This window comes from Bos javanicus, chromosome 9, assembly GCF_032452875.1.
Source record: "Bos javanicus breed banteng chromosome 9, ARS-OSU_banteng_1.0, whole genome shotgun sequence".
Lineage (NCBI taxonomy): Eukaryota > Metazoa > Chordata > Mammalia > Artiodactyla > Bovidae > Bos > Bos javanicus.
Genome location: NC_083876.1, coordinates 74308894 through 74328562, shown reverse-complemented (window position 1 = coordinate 74328562; position 19669 = coordinate 74308894). Strand labels below are relative to the sequence as shown.

The following is a 19669-nucleotide window of genomic DNA, read 5'->3' as shown; positions in this document are numbered from 1 at the left end:
GGGATTCTCCAGGCAAGAACACTGGAGTGGGTTGCCATTTCCTTCTCCAATGCATGAAAGTGAAAAGTGAAAATGCAGTCGCTCAGTCATGTCCAACTCCTAGTGACCCCATGGACTGCAGCCTACCAGGTTCCTCTGTCCATGGGATTTTCCAGGCAAGAGTACTGGAGTGGGGTGCCATCACCTTCTCTGAACCTTAGCTCTGGCAGGCTCTAAATATTTTGTAGTTTATGCAGCTTCTCATTGGTAGGACGGGAGCAGTGTGTTTTTATTAATAGTTTTTTGTTCTTTTTAATATGCCTACTGGTGTATTTTAAATTACACATATGCCATTCATTGTATTTCTATTTGCCAGAGCTAGTCTATTTATGAGCTTCCCTGGTGGCTCAGTGGTAAAGAATCCGCCTGCAATGCAGGAGACACGGTTCAACCCCTGGGTCGGGAAGATCCTTGGGGGAAGGAAATGGCAACCCAGTCCAGTATTCTTGCCTGGGAAATCCCATAGACAGAGGAGCCTGGTGGGCTACAGTCCATGGGGTTGCAAAGAGTATGACATGACTGAGCAACTAAAACAACACTCTATTCATATGAGTGAGCTGCAGATGGCCTACTCCTTTAGAATGCATTTCTTATGCAAAAGGACATTTTCTTATACAACCCATTTAGATTTTTTGGTACTACAGAACTTGATGTAGAAAAGATGAGAGAATCTGCCATTTCTTAATGACTCTCATTTAAGCAGCAATTTGGCTAAAGGCAAAAAATGGCCTCTGCAGAATCTATTATGCTAAATTTTAGCAGTATTTTCACATTTTCAGAGGAAAGCTGTAGGCTTATTCCAAGAACACAAGTATAGAAATAGATCTACCAGATCTCAAATACTTTAAGAAGTCAGTGATCTGGAATTTTATTTATCAACATCTTTCCTATTGCCTATAAAATAGTCATCCTACCTGTCATTCTAAAAAGGCATGCATTCATAAGTTATATATCAAGTGTTTTGAGTAACACAGTTTGCACATCAAAAAGGTATGTGAAAAGCACACACTAGGTATGCAGTCCACTTGCCCTGCTGGCTCACATGTTAACAGAGGAAATCCAAAAGGCTATAATATTTTTTTCCTCCAAAAAAGTCAAATTTATTATTTCACATCAACTTTATAGAAGTTAAAGAGAATAATCAAGTTGTTTCATAGACTGGAAGGTGACTTATTAATTCCCTTTTATGTCCAAACCTCATCAGTCACTACATTTGTGAGGTAAATCAGCCAAATACTTGAAATCCAGATGAATTTTAAGATCTTCAATCTGTCCTGTTGAATATTCACAGTATTGAATAAATAAATCCCTTCAGATAAATGTGAATTTAAATGTTTGCAATATTCTAGCATACTTGATGGAGAAGGCAATGGCACCCCACTCCAGTACTCTTGCTTGGAAAATCCCATGGACCGAGGAGCCTGGTAGGCTGCAGTCCATGGGGTTGCTAAGAGTCGGACACGACTGAGAGTCTTCACTTTCACTTTTCACTTTCATGCATTGGAGAAGGAAATGGCAACCCACTCCAGTGTTCTTGCCTGGAGAATCCCAGGGACAGGGGAGCCTGGTGGGCTGCCATCTATGGGGTCACACAGAGTCGGACACGACTGAGACACAGCAGCAGCAGCAGCAGCATACTTGAGAGGGAGAAGGAAATGGCAACCCACTCCAGTATTCTTGCCTGGAGAATCCCAGGGACAGAGGAGCCTGGTGGGCTGCCGTCTGTGGGGTCACACAGAGTCGGACACGACTGATGTGACTTAGCAGCAGCATACGTGAGAAGCCTTTCCCACAGTCATCACAAACATGAGGAAAAATTTTACTGTGTTTAGTAGCAACATGTCTGTTAACATTTGTATGAAGTCTACTCCGAAACCCACACACTTGACAAACAAAGAAGTTTTTACATTTGTCAAATGTGATTTTGCTTAAGAGGCTATACTGTCCATGTTCTCCATTGTTATACTTATCACTTAACTCTATTAATGTACACGCATGCTTGTTTACCACAAGGCCATGCAAGTCTTCTGGATCATTCGTTTCATGTTCACAGAACAGACACAAGTACTGTTCATCACAGCTGCTCCTGGAAATGTAGGTAGAGTTCACTGCTTGAAGAGAACTGTATGTCACATTACTTACACCAATAAAGGTGATCACTAAAATGGGTGTCTGCAACGTGCTGTCTGAAGTTCTCAAAAATTACTGTCTTATAATCACACTATTTATAAATGTAGGGATCCTCTTCATGCAGGTTGGCATGTTCGATCAGAAGCATGTTGGTAGAGAAACTCTCTTTGCATACTCGACACACATTTGAATCAGTATGCTTGTGCTTCAAGATCATACACCTGCTTTAAATCGGAAAAATATCTGCTGTTGAACTCAAAGAGTTCACATTTATAGAGGCCACCATTGCCAGCTCCCAGTAAAGGCCATTTCTGCTGTGCAGTCACATTCAAAGCTCGGCTCTTGTCAACAATTTTGCAAAGTTTAGCTGGTGGCTTTTCATCAGTTTGGGCTTGGAATCTGTCAGAGGAATTGTTTCCTGTCTCTATATCATAGTCTTCAGAAATTGCATGCACTTCTGCGGCAACTGGAACACCTTCAGCAGTCTGAACTTCTAGGGGGCTCTCCTCTTGGGTTTGCTGGTGGAGTGATTCAGGGGAGCACAGTCTTTCATCACAAATTTCAATATCAGCAGATTTTTCTGTAGGAAAGGCAGTGTGGTCTAGAAGTCTAAGTACAGGACTGGAAACCAGGTAGTTTTAATTTCTGTTTCTGGCCTATATTCCATCTGTAAATTTTGGCAATTCATTTGACATCTCTGTATCAGAATCAAAGATTTTGCTGTCAATTTAAGTCTGGTTATCTCACAGAACATACACTGTAACAATGATCAGAAGAACTTCCATTCAATCCATCTGCAATTCTGCTTATTCCAGAAGAATCTGAATAATGAGAAGGATGTAAAGTTTTCCTTTTTCTTTTTTTAGGATATTCATTCGTATCTTTTTAATTTGGTGTAATTCGTAATACTGGAGTGAGGAAAACTGAATTACAGGGAAATTTTCACAGATGGTGAAATATGCCAGTACCCGGGGGTACCCGACCAGCCCAGGTGCAGCTGCAAGGCAGCGGCCAAGAGGCCCGAGCGTGGGCGGAGGGGCGGCCCTGCTCAGGTTGGTGCTCCACTGGGCCCTATAATACAGCATTTTAAAGAACATCAAGTTTCTTTTTTTTAGAACTTCTAGCATTTTCCAGCTAGGAAGAATTCAAGTCCTAAACAAATGCAAGGTAATAAAACAGACATCATACTGACTGAAAAAGGTTGGTCTCAGAGAACAAGAAAGCAGACTATTCCAATCGTGTCTGCACACATGTTTATGGAATCATGCTTACTGGGTACCTCAGGTAGGCTGGCCCACAAGACTTGATTTAAAGGTGGGGGTGGGGAAGACTGGGCTTCCCAGGAGGCACTAGTGGTAAAGAACCCACCTGCCAATGCAGGAGACATAAGAGACATGGATTCGATCCCTGGGTTGGGAAGATCCCCTGGAGGAGGGCATGGCAACCCAGTATTCCTGCCTGGAAAATCCCATGGACAGAGGAGCCTGGTAGGCTAAAGTCCATAGGGTCGCAAAGAGACACGAATGAGCAACTTAGCATGCACACATGTGGGGAGGACTTATGCATCTATATTATAGCTAGTTGGTGCTGCAGGACACTGCTTTTTAAAATATTTTTATTTATTTTTTGGCTGCACCAGGTCTTAGTTGCAGCATGTGAACTTTCTTAGCTGTGACGTGTGGGATCTAGTTCCCTGACCAGGAAGCAAACCCGGGGCCCCTGCATTGGGAATGTGGAATCTCAGCCACTGGACCGCCAGGGAAGTCTCACATAGGCCACTGCTTTTTACAATGTTTTGCTCGCTAGTGGCTTGGGATGAGGAAGGTGGGTGAGACACTGGAGATGGACACAAAGATGCGCCCCTAGCATGAGTAGTGGGAGATGATCAGCTGAAGGAAAAGGTGGCAAAGGAGGAGGAGCCATTGTTGCAAGAAAGCAAAGGAGCAGAAAAAGCTTTTTTGGAAAGTAAGCAGGAGACACTAAGAGTTAAAAACGGCGAGGAGAGATAGATACTAAATTTTGGTAAAAACATAGATATCAACTAATGGATATAGCAGTATGTATGTTGGGCTACACCCCACAGCTCTGCAAGTTTTGTAGTTGCCCAGCCTTGAGACTGAAAAAGAACCCAGAGATAGCGACAGAGACATCAAAGGCTTAATAGATGGGAGGTCTTACATACCTCAAGCAGGTCCTGGAGAATCCACATGCAACAGACTGTGGACAAGACATGGGAGCAGTCTTCGCTACCTGGAGGGAAAAGGCTACTATTTATACAAAGAATTGACATCAGGTTGGCTCATCAGCTACCAGGGAAACCAGCAGCTGAGGCACGTCCCTCATTGCCCCTTGGGTTAATGACCATCACAAGAGTAGATATTGCCCTTTAATAAATTAGCAGATGGAGCCCTTCTGGCCTAAAGGGCAAGCATGCTTATGAGAACAGGGCACAGGTGAAGCAGGGACTGGTTAAGCAGGGGGCTCAAAGAGCAAGAGAATAGCCATCTTGCATGGCCCGATCATATACTCCTTCCCTACCTATCCTGAATGACCCTTATAGTCACAGGGGTCGTATGGGGGTTCTGATGACACACACGGCTGTTCTAGACTCCATTCACTGTTTTTTTTGCATTGCCTGAGGACTCAGGCAGGCCTTTTGTAATATCTTCCACCTGTTGTAACGCATTGCAGACGACACAGGGAACAATGGCTGTTATCACGCTGTATCACTGCTTTGCCCCCTTCTGTAGCTAAAGTCAGAAACCCAAGGTACTCTTACTATTTTACCATTGCCACAGGTCCCAACCAAGCCCTACAAACCTGCTCCTAAGTCCATGTCCCTAAAGCCTGTGTCTGTAATTGTTTAGGGGTGGTGGGTTCAGTGTATGGTTGTCTTTTGTAGCTAACCCAGGTCCTTGTATTTTGTCTATGTGAAGCCTACCCCGTACAATGAGATGAACCATGAGGATGGAGCTGCTACTTTTAAGCTGGGAAAAGACTGAGGTTAACAGAATATCACCAATATAATGGAAGAGAAAGCTATCTCTCCCAGTAGACACCTGTCACAGGTCCCCAGATGCTAGTGGACGGCCACCTTGGCATCACCCCCACAGCTTTCTGTTCCCCGTCCTTATGTCCTTATTTCCTGGTGCCTTGGTGTTCCCCAGGAGTTTCCTCAGCCTCTTGGCTGGCTCAGCAATTGTTGGGCTACACCCCTTGGCCTGCAAGCCTTGTAGTTGCCCAACCTCAAGACTGAAGAAAGAGCTCAGAGACAGTGACCCAGATATAAATGGCTCCATAGGTCGGGAATCTTACCCATCTGAAGCAAGGTCCTGGAGTGACACACTACCATGTGCGGCAGACAGTAAGCAGGACACAGCAGCCATCTTTGCCACAGCGGATGTGGGGGAGGAGCCTGCCATTTACAGGGGGAACTGATGTCAGCTATTGGCTCATCAGCAACCAGGGAAACCAGCAACTGAGGCACTTCCCTCATTGCTCCTTGAGCATCAGAAGGTGTTTTCCTTTAATAAACTAGCAGGTGGAGCCATTCTGGCCTAAGAGGCAGGGGGCAAGCACATTCATGTGAGTAGGGTATAGGTAAACAAGGGCTCAAAGACCAAGAGAACAGCCATCTAGAGTGGTCTGACTATACAGTACATAACTGATTATACAGTACATAACTAAGGTCCCTGCACTGCAGGCTGTCCTTGCACTGACAGAGAAGCCCCGAGAGTGGAGGGTTTTGATGACTTCTAAGACTCAAGAGTTAGAGTAGAGAGGAGATGGCAGGTAGTTCAATCTTTCCACCAGAGACGGCTACAGCCAATCTTCCCTCTCTGCCTCAAATTACCTAGGTGCACATACAACTGCCTCTGCAAATACTAATCTTTCTCCATTATCCAGATTTCTATTTCATATTTCTATTAGCATGACTTTTATCCTGTGAAATTGTGCTCAGTCACTCAGTCATGTCTGACTCTTTGCAACCCCGTGGACTGTAACCCACTTGGCTCCTCAGTCCATGAGAATTTCCCAGGCAAGAATCCTGGTGTCGGGTGCCATTTCCTACTCCAGGCGATCTGTGAAATAATAGCCTATCATGTAAAGCAGCATTTGATTCTTTCTTGATCTTATTTACAATATAAGGATAATTTAATCAACCAGGAATGGGTCTATTACAGTAGTTCTCAAACTCGAGTGTATATTACAGTCACCTGGAAGGTTTGTTAAACCACAGCTTGCTGGACCTCATCCCAGAATTTCTAATCCAGTGGTTCTGTGGAAAGAACAGAATTTGCATGTCTAATAAGTCCCCGGGTGAGGCTGCTGCTGTTTCCAGAATCATTTGCTCTGTTATAGTCACCTGGGATGAATGATGATTCCAGCTGTTCCCCCATCATCATGCTTCTCTTGGATAAAAGGAAAAGGAAAGAGCATCTCAGTTCACATTGATAAAAAAAAAAGTTACATTCAAAATGTTGTACAACTGATTGCAACTCACCAGGGTGCTGACACCAGGCTTGAGAACAACTTTAAACTATTGACCAAAGGAAGGGTCTGGATTACTTACAGAGGCAAAATGCTGTCAGTTGGGCAGAATGTCAGGATTAGTATCTTTCTAAGAGTCAGCTAGATCCTTTTGAAGAGGACTTCTTGAAAATTAAATGTTTCTTTAAATAGAACTATGACAAGTACTCCCTCATTCCTGTATTTTTTTCTGACCGATGCAATGGCAAAGCCTGTTTTAATGAGATATGATTTTATAAGTTATTTGGCATCAAGTTACTTGTGTTTGATGAGATAATTCATTTCTTATCCTTGTCATATGCATAATACTCAATTTCTTCACCCAAGGAACAACTGATCAATAAATATTTGTTGAATGAATATTCAACATCATAAAACTGAGTATAATTCTTGTGTTGTCCTGTTGGCTGCATAAGGATAATAGACATGGTGCTAAAAACTCAAGTTGTTAAGGTGAGGGTCACAAAGGGAGAAATCTTCAGAAGAAAGATGTAGTGGGGAGACGTGTTGTTTTACCGAGGAACTTTCATGCAAGCGCCTCTGCCACGACAGTAGATTATGTAGATTACTGTCTGCACCAGAATGTGCAGCTGGGGGTGACATGGGACTGGGACCCAGCCTGCATTCTGTTCATCTACTCATCAAGCCACGTACCTGAGCATGGGGCTGCCACCATCCAAGGAAAGAATAGGTTTGCCTAATTAATGCATGCTCAGTTGCTCAGCCATGTCTGAACTGCTGTGACACTTTGGACGATAGCCCATCAGGCTCCTCTGTCCATGGGATTTTCCAGGCAAGAATACTGGAGTGGATTGCCATTTCCTCTTCCAGGAGATCTTCCCGACCCAGGGATTGAATCTGAGTCGCCTGTGTCTTCAGCATTGTAGGCAGATTCTTTACCCATTGAGCCATCAGGGAAGCCCCCAATACCGATTAACTCTTGGCAGCCTGGTTTCCCTGTGTCTGGATTTTTCTCCATTAATTGGTCATTGGCCATCTTGAAAATGTTGGCGGGTACATAGCACTACTAATTGTTTCACCTGAACACTTCATGCATGGAACCCCATGGTGGACCTCCAAGAATTCTTTGTTGCCATGCCCCCATCAGCAGAGGATTGGACTCTTTTCTATGAATACTGATGGACAGCTTTACTTTGTGGATTTAGGGATTCTGGGAGGGCCTGATAAATGATCCCCAGAGGAATCTTACCCTATTTAACAACTAGAGCTTGACATTCCAATTTAATTTGATCATCTTAGCTCAAGGCATGTTGAAATGAAACAAGTAATTAAGAATTATTCTGCTATCAGTGTACTGCTTTTAGCACTCTGTGGTTATGTATGTCACAGCACTGAGCAAAAGACATTATGGATTTACTTGGCTGAGCCATTTCCCTTATCCTAGGCTCTCTGGGTCTTGTCTCAGTTTTGGTCCTCTCATTTTCCCCAGTACTTCCTACAATCTCTGTTACATAGTAGGCCCTCAGCAGATGTTTATTGACTAAATGAATCACCAACAATCCTATCACATCCTTGTTTAGTTTATTCAGAAAAATTAAGATTCTATGTTCATAACCTCAAAATTTTATTTTTAAGGTACGCTAAAGATTTTGATTTCTTATTTTCTGATCTAGATGGTAAACCCAAATTAGTTCTTCGCATCTTTAGATTTACAGATGTCTTATCATTTGGAATAAAAATCACTTCACAGAAAATGGTTTGTCATTACCATCTGCTTCTTTCATTTGACTCTGTTCAATTTTCAAATGAGCTTTAACATTCTACTCTAGTACATATTATTTTCATTGCTTTTCTTCATATTTTGGGCATTTGTTCTGGCACTATCCATTAGACCATATCCTCCTCTTACATGGAGCAATGGCTAGCAAATGGCCGTTCACCAAGAACTACATTTCCCAGCCCTCATTGGGTCAAGTTGTGGTCATGTGACTAGTCCACACCAATAAAATGTGATCAGAAATGATGTCTTCTTCTAGGCCAATATAAAAAAGTATACTTCCTCTGTACCCCTTTTTTCTTTTGCTGGTTGTCATAGAGCAATAATGAGCCTTGTAATCTTTACTGTACTATGGATTCCTTTGGCACACATTAAAAGCCTCTGAATCCCTTTGCAGAATGTTTGTTAAATGTATACAAATCTAGAATTATAAAGGAAACAAACTATATTAAATAAAATTATTAGACTATTTAGAAAATCAGTAATACATAATATATCTGAGTATATTCATTATCTATCACTATGTAACAAATTACCATAAGACAAATTTTTTTTCATGGTTTCTGTGGGTCAGGAGCAGCTTAACTGGGCAGTTCTGGTCCAGAGTCTTTCAAAAGGCTACATTCAAGGTGACAATTAGGAATGCAATCATCTGGAAGCTCGAGTCGGGGAAAGACCCACTGCTAAGCTTGCTCAAACAGCTGTTGGCAGGTTTCAGTCCTTTGTCACATCCATTCCTCCACAGAGTTCTCATGTCATGGCAGCATGACCTCCCCAAGAGCAAGTGCTCAAAGAAAGGGCACAGAATCCATTGAAATGTTATAGCCTAATCTCAGAAATGACATAGAATCACTTTTACCAGAATCTATTCACTAGAAGAGTATTACACAAAGGTGCGAATGCCAGGAAACTGGGGGCCATGCAAAAGCCTGCATACCACAATGATTTTTTTGTTTTTGTTTTGTATTAAAATACAAGATCTAGAGGAAAGTCTAATAACCACTGCAATTTTGAAAGTGTGCTGAGTATAAGTGATTCTTTGAAAGTTTGGCAACAACAGTGATGATTTAAAAAATCTATGATTTGTTTGTTACAAAGATGCAAGTACTGCTAATAGTTTCTGTGGTTCTTGCCTATATTTATAATTAAAGGAAAGGACAAATTTTGGTTTGAAATTAACAGTGATGTAACTTTTCCCTTGCAAATATATGGGCAGCCCTGAATTCTATCCATGAATCCTTTGGAGGTTAGCAGACTCTTGAATTCTAGCCAATGACCCTATGAGATTGGAGAGCCCCAGATAGCTTAGTACCCCAAATCACTACTTGAGGAAATAGTTATCAAACCATTACAATTGCCTTGATCTGTTGAGAGAGAGAAAGCCTCTATCATGTGTGAGCCATTATATAGAGTCTATTTGTTATTAAAACTATTTGTTGTCTAGTCCCTAAGTTTTGTCCAACTCTTTTGTGACCCTGTGGACTGTAGCCCACCAGGGGCCTGTCACAGGGTTTCCCAGGCAAGAATCTGGAGTGGGTTGCCATTTCCTTCTCCAGGGGATCTTCCCAACCCAGGGATCAAACCTATGTCTCCTGCATTGACAGGCAGATTCTTTACCAATGAGCCATTCTCTCTCTCTCTCTTTAGTCGATAAGTCAAGTCTGACTCTTTGCCGTGGACTACAGCCTGCCAGGCTCCTCTGTCCATGGGATCCTCTAGGCAAGAATACTGGAGTGGGTTGCCACTTCCTTCTCCAGGGGATCTTTCCGACCCAGGAATCAAACCTGGGTCTCCTGCATTGCAGGTAGATTCTTTACCAACTAAGCTATGAAGGAAGCCCCAATGAGCCATTAGGGAAGTCCATTTGGTACTACAGCCTATCCTATACTCCCTAATACATTTGCCAATTAATTACAATATTATTTCTACTTTATTTTGTCCTTCAACATACACTTTTGAGTAAAATTTTAACTTACCTTTGTGTTAAATTCCATAAATTTATCTATTTTAGAGCATTCATCTCATTCCACTATCATCTAATTCACTAACTTAATATGTACATGTAATAAAGACATGTAGAGACTAAATTATATTATTCCAGTGACTTTTATTTTTTTCTTCAGGTTTCAGTTTTATACACCAGATGGTTGCCAGCTGGATCCTTATGAATAAATTGTAAATAATCAATATTTTTATGGCTCATGCTCCTAAAAGATATTTAAGCACGTTAATGAACTTGTGTTCAAACAATGAGCATCTCATCACAGGGACAACAGATCATCCCACATCCCATTGGCAGAAATATCTCCCTGGGACAAGTAATGGAGTCTGAAAGACTGAAGGTATCTAGGTAAAGCTTCTGGATGGGTTTGTGTTAAAAGAAATTAACCTAGTTATAGTACAAGGTTGGGAGAAGGCAATGGCAACCCAGTCCAGTACTCTTGCCTGGAAAATCCCATGGACTGAGAAGCCTGGTAGGCTGCAGTCCATGGGGTCGCTAAGAGTCGGACACGACTGAGCGTCTTCACTTTCACTTTTCACTTTCTTGCACTGGAGAAGGAAACGGTGACCCACTCCAGTGTTCTTGTCTGGAGAATCCCAGGGACGGGGGAGCCTGGTAGGTTGCCGTCTATGGGGTCCCACAGGGTCGGACATGACTGAAGCGACTTAGCAGCAGCAGCAGCAGCAGTACAAGGTTGAAGGGGTTTTGTTGTCATGGACATTAAAAAAAAATGGTACAACCACTAAGAAAACAAAGTCGGGTCTGTGATTTTACAATTCTTTCTAAAATTGAATTTTAAAGATGAGCCAGTGGTGTTAATTTCAACCTAACTAGCCAGATGCTAGTATGACAAAATGAATTTTGAAAATAATTGTCTTGCAAAAGATCAAGCCATATAATGGCTGGTTGGAATTCAGCATAAAGATTCCTTTTAAATGGAAGCGAACCATGTAACATTTATAGTTTTCTTACTGAACTATATAGTACTCCCTTTCACTGTTCAAGAGAAGATTCATTAAGCAAAAACAGCACTATAGGGCACTCCAGAAAAAAAAAAAAAAGAAACAACAATTCTCTCTGGAAGCAAATATCCCCCAGCAGTAATTTAGAACTAGATTGATCAAAATGGTGATTTACTAATGAATATTTCATTTTCCTCTATTAAAGTATAATTTTGACCATGATTTATAAGAAACACATACAAAAAAAAATCTTTTCTTACTTAGTTCTTAGCTCCTCATTATCTTATGCAACTTAAGTAAAACTAAGTGGTCTAAAGTGAAGACAAATTTATATTATAATAGCAGTGCTTATTGTAAAAGTTTTAGAATATACAGAAAAGCTTGCCGCAACTAGAGAAAGCCCATGCACAGCAACAAAGACCCAGTGCAGCCAAAAATACATAAATAAAATAAACTAAAAAAATAAAAAGTGTTGTGCTACATTGAAATTAGTTACAGAATGATAATATATATATATATTCTCATATACTTTTATTACTTTATTATAAAATTCTAATGCAGTTTTCTTTATGAAAAGCTATAGAATGGAGTTAAACTGTTGGGTCTCTGATAATGTTTGTAGACCATCTAAAGTATAAAATTATTATGACCCTGTATAAGATTATATAACTTATATTGGAAAGAGCAAGCCATCTGCAAAGATGGCCAGAACTTTTCTTATGACTTGGATTTATCTGACAACTCCCAGTAACTTTAAAACCTAGATGAATATTTATTTCCCTTACATTTACTTTTTACTTCCTTTCAGTTTCATGGGGCAAAAATCAGGTATTTTCATAAACAAAGCATAGCCTAAGGTTTGGAGGAAGAGAAGATTCAGGTGTGGCACTGATAATTTATTTTCTGTCTTGATGAAAAATTGTGCTGAATAACAGAATAAAACATGGCATCAAAATTCATCTAGTTGACTTTATCTACTTTTCAAATTTCAATCATTTTTTGACATTGACACAATCATTTATCTCTGAAAAGTTGGAGGGCATATGCCTTCCCTGCAGGCAATTTATATATTTATAACTGAGCCATCTTCTCAGAGAGATTATTTAATTCTGCTTCCTCTTCCACACCTGTCATCCCATTGTATACACCCTTAGTGTCTCATTTTTCTAATGCTTTAAACATTTAATTTCCAGTTAATATGCCCCTTAAATTCATCCTTGAGCTGTCTAGGCTTGAATGCAGATATCATTACCCTATAGTCCCCTTGACACAATGAATTCACAATTTCTGTGCATTTTGTTACCCGCCCCCTCTTGGCTTTTCTTAAGGCACTAATAAATATACCAGCCTGAAACCCTCAAATAGATTTTCATTTCACATTTATCCTTTTGAACAGCCTGGTGCAGCATATAACTGTGGCCCAGATCTGGGAACTACTTAGCCTCCCCTAATGCGAATAGTTTTGTGGTACATGTGATGCGTGGTGCATGTTAGAGTTAGAGCTGGATAATTCCAACAATGTCATTGCTGAGAAAGTACAGCAGGTCAGGGTAATGTTATTCCTTATCTTGTGCTTTAAATGCATAAATACAAAAGGAAATTTGAAAAGACATAAAACACTAATACTTAAAATTACAGTTCTACTTAAGATAGAACTATATTATGCATCATTTCTCTATCAAGACCATTTAATCATTACTTGGACACTGAAATTTCTTTAAAAATTTATTTTATTTATTTGGCTGCATCAGGTCTTCATTGCAGCATGCAGGATCTTTAGTTGTGGCATACGAATTCTTGTTTGTGGCATGTGGGGTCTAGTTCTTTGACTAAGGATCAGATCTTGGCTTCCTGCATTGGGAATGCAGAGTCTTAGCCACTGGACCACCAGAAAAGTCCCTTAAATTTCTAAATTTGTTTACTTTGGGGTAATAAGAGAAATGTTCAGATAAATATATATGCATGTGTACATATGCTAGACTATGTATCTTATTACTTAGAATCAGATATATGGGAACTATTAACCAACTTGCATATAAGAGGAACAGTACAAGGTCAGGTTGATCTAATATTACCTCTACTAATAGTATTTACATGGTTAAAACTGCTGTGAAAAGATGGTAGTCTTTAGAGCCGGATGGACATTTGATAAATTTAGTTGACATGTGACTTTGGCAAGATACTCTACTTCTGCAAGGTTCAATTTCCTTATTGTTAAAACTGGGACTATTTATTGAATGTTATATAGTCAGTTCTGCCATAGCGAAACATGTGTGTTCATAAAAATTCATGTGCTAGGGCCCAGAAATAAACATACACATGTACAGTCAGTTAATCTGTGACAAAAGAGGTAAGAACATACAATTGAGAAAAGACGATCTCTTTAGCAAGCAATACTAGGAAAGTTGGATGGCTGCTGGGAAAGTTGGATGGCTGCAGGTAAATCAATGAGGTTAGAACACTCCCTCACTCATACACAAAAATAAACTCAAAATGGCTTAAAGACTTAAATATAAGCCACTAATGACACCATATGACACTTGCCTGGTGGTAGAATGGCTAAGACTCCATGCTCTCAATGCAGGGGGCCCAGGGTGGATCCCTGGTCGGGGAAATAAGATTTGACGCATCACAACTAAGATTCTACATGCTGCAACTAAGACTCAGTACAGCCAAATAAATACATATTAAAAATAAAAAAAGACATACTATAAAACTCCTAGAAGAGAATATAGGCAAAACATACTCTGACATAAATCATAGCATTGTTTTCTTAGGTCACTCTCCCAAGGCAAAAAGAAGTGAAAGCAAGAGAAAAGAGTAACAGAAGATGAGATGGATGGCATCACTGACTGAATTGACATGAGTTTGAGCAAACTCTTGGAGACAGTGAAGGACAGGGAAGCCTGGTGTGCTGCAGTTCATGGGGTTGCAAAGAGTTGGATACGACTTACAGATCGATCAACAACAACCTATAATGGAAAAGAATCTGAAAAAGAATGTATACATATATGTAGCTACATATATATACACATATGTATATATGATTGAATTACTTTGCTGTACATCTGAAACTAACACAACCTTGTAAGTCAACTACACTTCAATAAAAAAATTTTTTTTTAAACGGTAATGTGCTAGGCAAAATAACAATAAAAATCACAGGGCTTTTGGCAAAAATAGACTTAGGATATAATACTCAAAAACTTCATCAGTTACATGTGAAAAAAAATAGGAACCTAGCAAGTATGGTAGCAGAGTTTCATACATGTTAAGTGGTTAAGAAACACATAAATACTAAAATACTATTTTATTTTAAAAACACCTGGTTTACTTGTAGAAATGAGTATCAAGAAAGCTGTGAGCTGTTGTGAAGAGGCAGAAGGAGAGAAATCTGAAATCAGAAGGAAAGCTGTAACATGAACAGAGGATGAATGTGAGTTGAAATAGCTGGTAGGTGCTGGAGTTGCTTATGTTTCAGAATTCTCATTCAGTTCAGTTCAGCTGGGTGTTAATTATTGCACTCATGTAGTGTTTCTTGCAGACTAAGTGGCACAGAAGCCCACTGTCCTTGTCTTTTTGACTTCACACACTTAAGCACATGCTTCTTTTGGCTTCAAAGACAACCTCCGAGATGGTCTCCAATGATCTCCACTTTCTGGTATCCACACCTTTCTTTAGTCTGCTTTCACACTGCACCAGGGTAGGTCTGAACAGCCAATAAAATATAGTAGAGTGATGGTGTCACTTCTGAGATTAGCTTATAAAGGTAACAACTTCTGTCTTGGACTCCCCTTTCTCCCATCATTAACTGGGGGAAGCCAGCTATAGCATGAGGACACTGAGGCAACCCGTGCAGAGGTCCATGTGATTGGGAACTGAGGTCTCCTGCCAACGTTCACATGAGTGATTGTGGAGTGCATCTCCAGACTTCAGATGTTTGCAGTCTCAGCTGACAACTTCACTGCAACTTCATGAGAGACCCTGAGCCAGAATCAGGCAGATAACCCCTCCAGATTCCTGACCCACAGACACTATGAAATTATTGTTTAAAGTTGCTACGTTTTGTTATACAGTAACAGAGAAACTACTACATTTGATTTTGTCTTCTACCTCCCTGGCTGTTTTTTCTCAATCTCCTTACTGGTTCCTCTCCTCTTTAAATAAATGTATAAATGTTGAAATTCCCTGGAGCAGAAAAGATCACCTTCTGTTTCTGGAATGGAAAGAATGGTAGTGAATATAATTAATCAAGAGGAAGGTGGTTCCAGGTGAGAATAAATAGATAAGTGCAGGTCGTGGTACATAAGTGGTTATGTATATATAGTGGATAAGCTACATAAGTAGTTTGGATTTCAATCCAGCTGCAGTGGAAGGTTAAGATTGTAATCAGAGATATGGCATGATTTATTTGAAAGGGATCATTCAAGTTCTCTCTGAGAAATGGACTGACAGTGGGCAGGGAGACCAGCTAGGAGGCTGTTTTAGTTTAAGTGAGATAACAATGATAATTGTGAGAAAAGGAAAATGCAAATAATTGTAAATGTATTTTGGAAATGGATTGACAGGTCTCAGCTTATTTATTGGATTAAAAATTCAGGGAAAGAGGAAATAGTGTTGCTCCCTAGATTTTGACCTTAATTCACTGGATTTTGATAGTGTTATAATAGTTGGGAAGATTGGAGAGAATAATAGGGAAGGAAAGAATAAACAAGTTGGGAGAAAGAAAGGAAATTAGAAATTTCATTTTTTTCTAACATTTTCATTTATTTATTTAGATGCACTGGGTCTTAGTTTCAGCATGCAGGATCTAGTTCCCCCACCAGGGACAAATTCAGACCTCCTGCATTGGGAGCATTTAAAACTAAACCAATTTAGTTTTAGCCACTGGATCACCAGGGAAGTCCCAGGAATTCCGTTCTTAATATTAGGTTTGAGATGTGTGTGAAACCTCCAAGAAGAAAGACAAGGTATGAAGTCAAGTATGTGTGGGTCTGTGGTTCAAAGAATTCCAGTTTTGAGATAAAGTACAAAGATGATACTTAAAATCACAGGATGACAGATATAGAAAGACAAGAGATGACTCAGGACTGAACCCTAAAGAATTTCAACAAAGAATGTTCTGCTCCTCCTATAACTTCTCTCAAGGAAGAAATGGTTTTTGGTGATAAAGCTAATAATAATTCCATTACCTCACTTTTGGTGGCCTTTCCTCTCTGCTCTTTAATAGCGAGATTAAATAGCCAGCTGGCATAATCTGTGGGCAAGTATTTCTTATGAAAACTTTGAAAGTATTACATTTATTGCAATAATCTTTGTGAGAAAGATGCACATTAATCTTGGTGGGACTTAAGAACAATGCTTAACAGTCATATTTTGATATTTCAATTTTTTTAAATGAATATTAAAGAACAATAGTGTAATAAATAATTCTTGAATATATATAATTTTGGTAATTTTAAATCTTGGGGAAAAAACAACTTCCATGTTCGTAGCAGGCAAATCGAGGATAGAAAGAGCGGGGCGGGGGGGGGGGGGCGGGGTGAGGAGGGTGGAACCCAGTCAACTTGTGCTCACCAGTAGGAAGTGAAATAGATTTGGCAAGGGAACCATTTATTTCAATTGTACAGATACGGAAAAATGCCAGACCATTTGGGAAAATATCCTCATAAATAGAAAATGTCTCTACCCAAAACACAGCATGCAGTTGAGGGTTCTTGTTTGTGAGCAACAGAAACCAACTCTGGTTAGCTCATTCAGAAATTTACTGAAATATCAGCTAGCTCCAAGTATCAGGATACATTTTATCACACACACACACAAAAAGAAATCAATACAAAGCCTTGGGAAGGATAGGAACTGAGGAGGTAGCAGAAACAATAGCCAACTACTCACAGCCCCCCAGCCTACATAACCTAAACTCTTTTGGCCCAACTTTGTTTTGCCTGCTTCCCACTACTAATGGGTTAGCAACAGTTACTATTCTCAGGGAGTGGGAACACGCCCTCCAAATTCCCCTTCAACTTTAATTTCCCCAAATGAGAAAACAGTTCCAATGTTGTTCAGCCTAAAAAGACAAACAAAACCAGTAGAAGGAGGGAGTCTGCCTTCCAAGTCTAACCTTCCAACACCATTTTCAGATAGCAAGTCCTTTCTTGTTCTCTCTTTCAAGTTACCTTAAATGAAACAAACCAAAACCCTAAGGAAAGAGTTTTATAAACATAGAGTAAACTATCAATGACCTATAAGTTAAATTTAGCTTACTGATTGATTATTCTTTTTGTAGGCATTTATCTTATTAAGGTTGGTCATTTGTTTACTATTTCTTCTTGGGAAAATTTCTTTTTATACAATGTCCTTTTGTTAAATGGGCTCTTGATTTTCTCATGTTCCTCTCCACTTTCTTTGTATTTTCAACAGGGTAAAAAGTTCCATTACAAAGAATGGAACTGTATTGGTGGAATGTCAGGTTTTGAAAGTAAAAGAAAACAATACAGTGAAGTACATAAACCATGATCTAAATTCAATATCCTCTAATTTTGGAGATTGATAAAAGTGTCATATATCAAATGAACCTAATTCAAAAGAAGCCTGGATTGCTTTTTATTAAAGGATTTGTTCCAATGTCTCTTCTACTTAGTTATTACCTCAGGTTATTTAAAGGCAGTTATACTGCCTCAGATAGCAACATGACTTCGTTTTCAATGCATTCGCAACAGAATTGCAGAGAAACGCTTAAGATAATATCCTAGCTTATAAAACACTCTTGTCAGATTGTGGTTTATCCTGATATAATGGGTAAGGGCTTTTAGCTTTAAATCAACCCCCTCCCTTACTTGCAGAATAGTAGTTGTATTGAGCCATCAACGGCTTTTCCTTTTTTTCTTTGAATATAGTTTATCCATTCAACAAATATTTATTGAGCACCTGCTGAATGCTTGGGACTTATCAGTGTACGACATAGGCCAGAGATTCCTGCTTCCACATTCTGACAGTGGTGAGGGGTTGAGGGGCAGGCTGTACAAGAAATAACCGAGAATACATCCCATAAAAATGAGGTATTCTTTCTAGTTGAGCTCGTAAATTGGATGTGATGAGAGAATGCCCTAAGCACAGTATTAAATCCACGGCTAGGGCCCAATACTGGACTGCATTTACTGACAGAAGACTGGTTACTAATTAGAACTTTTAAATCCTTTCAGGCAGTTCAGGTCCCTTAACAACAAAGTAATAACGATTTTAGGCCCTAAGGAATTACGCGCAGCTAAGTCTTAATAGAAAATGTGCTATGACTCTTACTTGAAATTTTATCCAAATGAAAAAATGTGGCTTCCCTTATTCATAATCTAGTTTATATTTTTGGCAGATTAGGTTGTTTCTGGACCAGCACAACTGATCGTTAAGCTTCGTGTTTTGCTTTATTTTTATGCTCAAACCAACGTCTCGAGGCGTCTAAATGGTAATGCTTTAACCACGTCCGAGGACAAGAAGCAACCTCTGACGCAAACCGCCAGGATAGCCTAAGCCACTTCGGGGTACTGCAGCGTGAACTCCGCTACGGGTGGGAGAGTTGGTGTGACGCCACTCAAGAAACGGACGCAGATCGTGGCCATTTTTCTACTTTCTAAGTGCGTCTGGCATATTTTCTATCAAACAAAAAGCTACACTTCCTAGCTTACAGTTGGCGTCTGAGAAAAAACTCGGCGCTTCCTGGCAGAGAGACGCAATGTGCTAATAGAGTCCGTGTCTTTTCCTCAGTGTGAAATTATCCTTTTGTTTCCGGCCTGGTCAGAGTTGGTCCCACAGAAAAAATAGACCAGACGAGCAAAAGTGGGGGCAAGAGAGGTCCGGAGGGTTCGCTCAATGCAAACCAGAGAGACCAGCGAATACCCCGGTGTGGAACCACGACCTCACATCACCAAAACACCCCGCCCACTTTCTACCGCCACCCTGGCGGAGGCGGCTGATGAAGACCGGAAGGCGGAGCCGCCAGATCATCGCGCGAGACCAGCCACGCGACTTCCCAGAAAGCCTCAGGCAACATCTTTACCGCGGCCGGAGAGCGGGTTTAGGGCGGTGGAGTGGGTGGGACTTGGTCAGAAATTTAGCGGCACCGGAGGCCACGCCCCAAATCGGAAGTGACGGAGAGGAGCTAGCGCGTCGAAGATACCTCTATGGTTTTCCTCCCGTTCTTGAGTGGGGAAATGGCCGCTGTGTAGTTACCGGTGAGATAAGTCCCGGGAACCGTCCTTCGGCGTGTCAGGTAGG

The 19669-nt window shown here is 40.5% G+C and overlaps 1 protein-coding gene, 1 long non-coding RNA gene and 1 pseudogene across 6 annotated transcripts in view; 1 reads left to right on the top strand and 2 right to left on the bottom strand.

Moving 5' to 3' along the window:
• Positions 1-937: 937 nt before the first annotated feature.
• Positions 938-3254, bottom strand: LOC133254368 (zinc finger protein 639-like; annotated as a pseudogene).
• A 59-nt stretch (positions 3255-3313) lies between these two features.
• On the bottom strand, positions 3314-11328 carry LOC133254070 (uncharacterized). The gene is made up of 3 exons (XR_009738561.1): positions 6387-11328; positions 5485-5584; positions 3314-4419 (listed from the first exon to the last, which is right to left on the bottom strand). It is a non-coding gene; the product is annotated as an uncharacterized LOC133254070 (long non-coding RNA).
• Positions 11329-19441: 8113 nt separating this feature from the next.
• Positions 19442-19669, top strand: part of BCLAF1 (BCL2 associated transcription factor 1) — a 30815-nt gene continuing 30587 nt past the window's right edge. Inside the window, exon 1 of one of the 5 annotated variants that reach the window (XM_061428071.1) lies at positions 19442-19664. The gene's annotated coding sequence lies outside the window, so the exon portion shown is untranslated. The remainder of the gene's footprint in view (positions 19665-19669) is intronic. The other 4 variants (XM_061428076.1, XM_061428075.1, XM_061428074.1 and 1 more) reach the window with 4 other exon arrangements.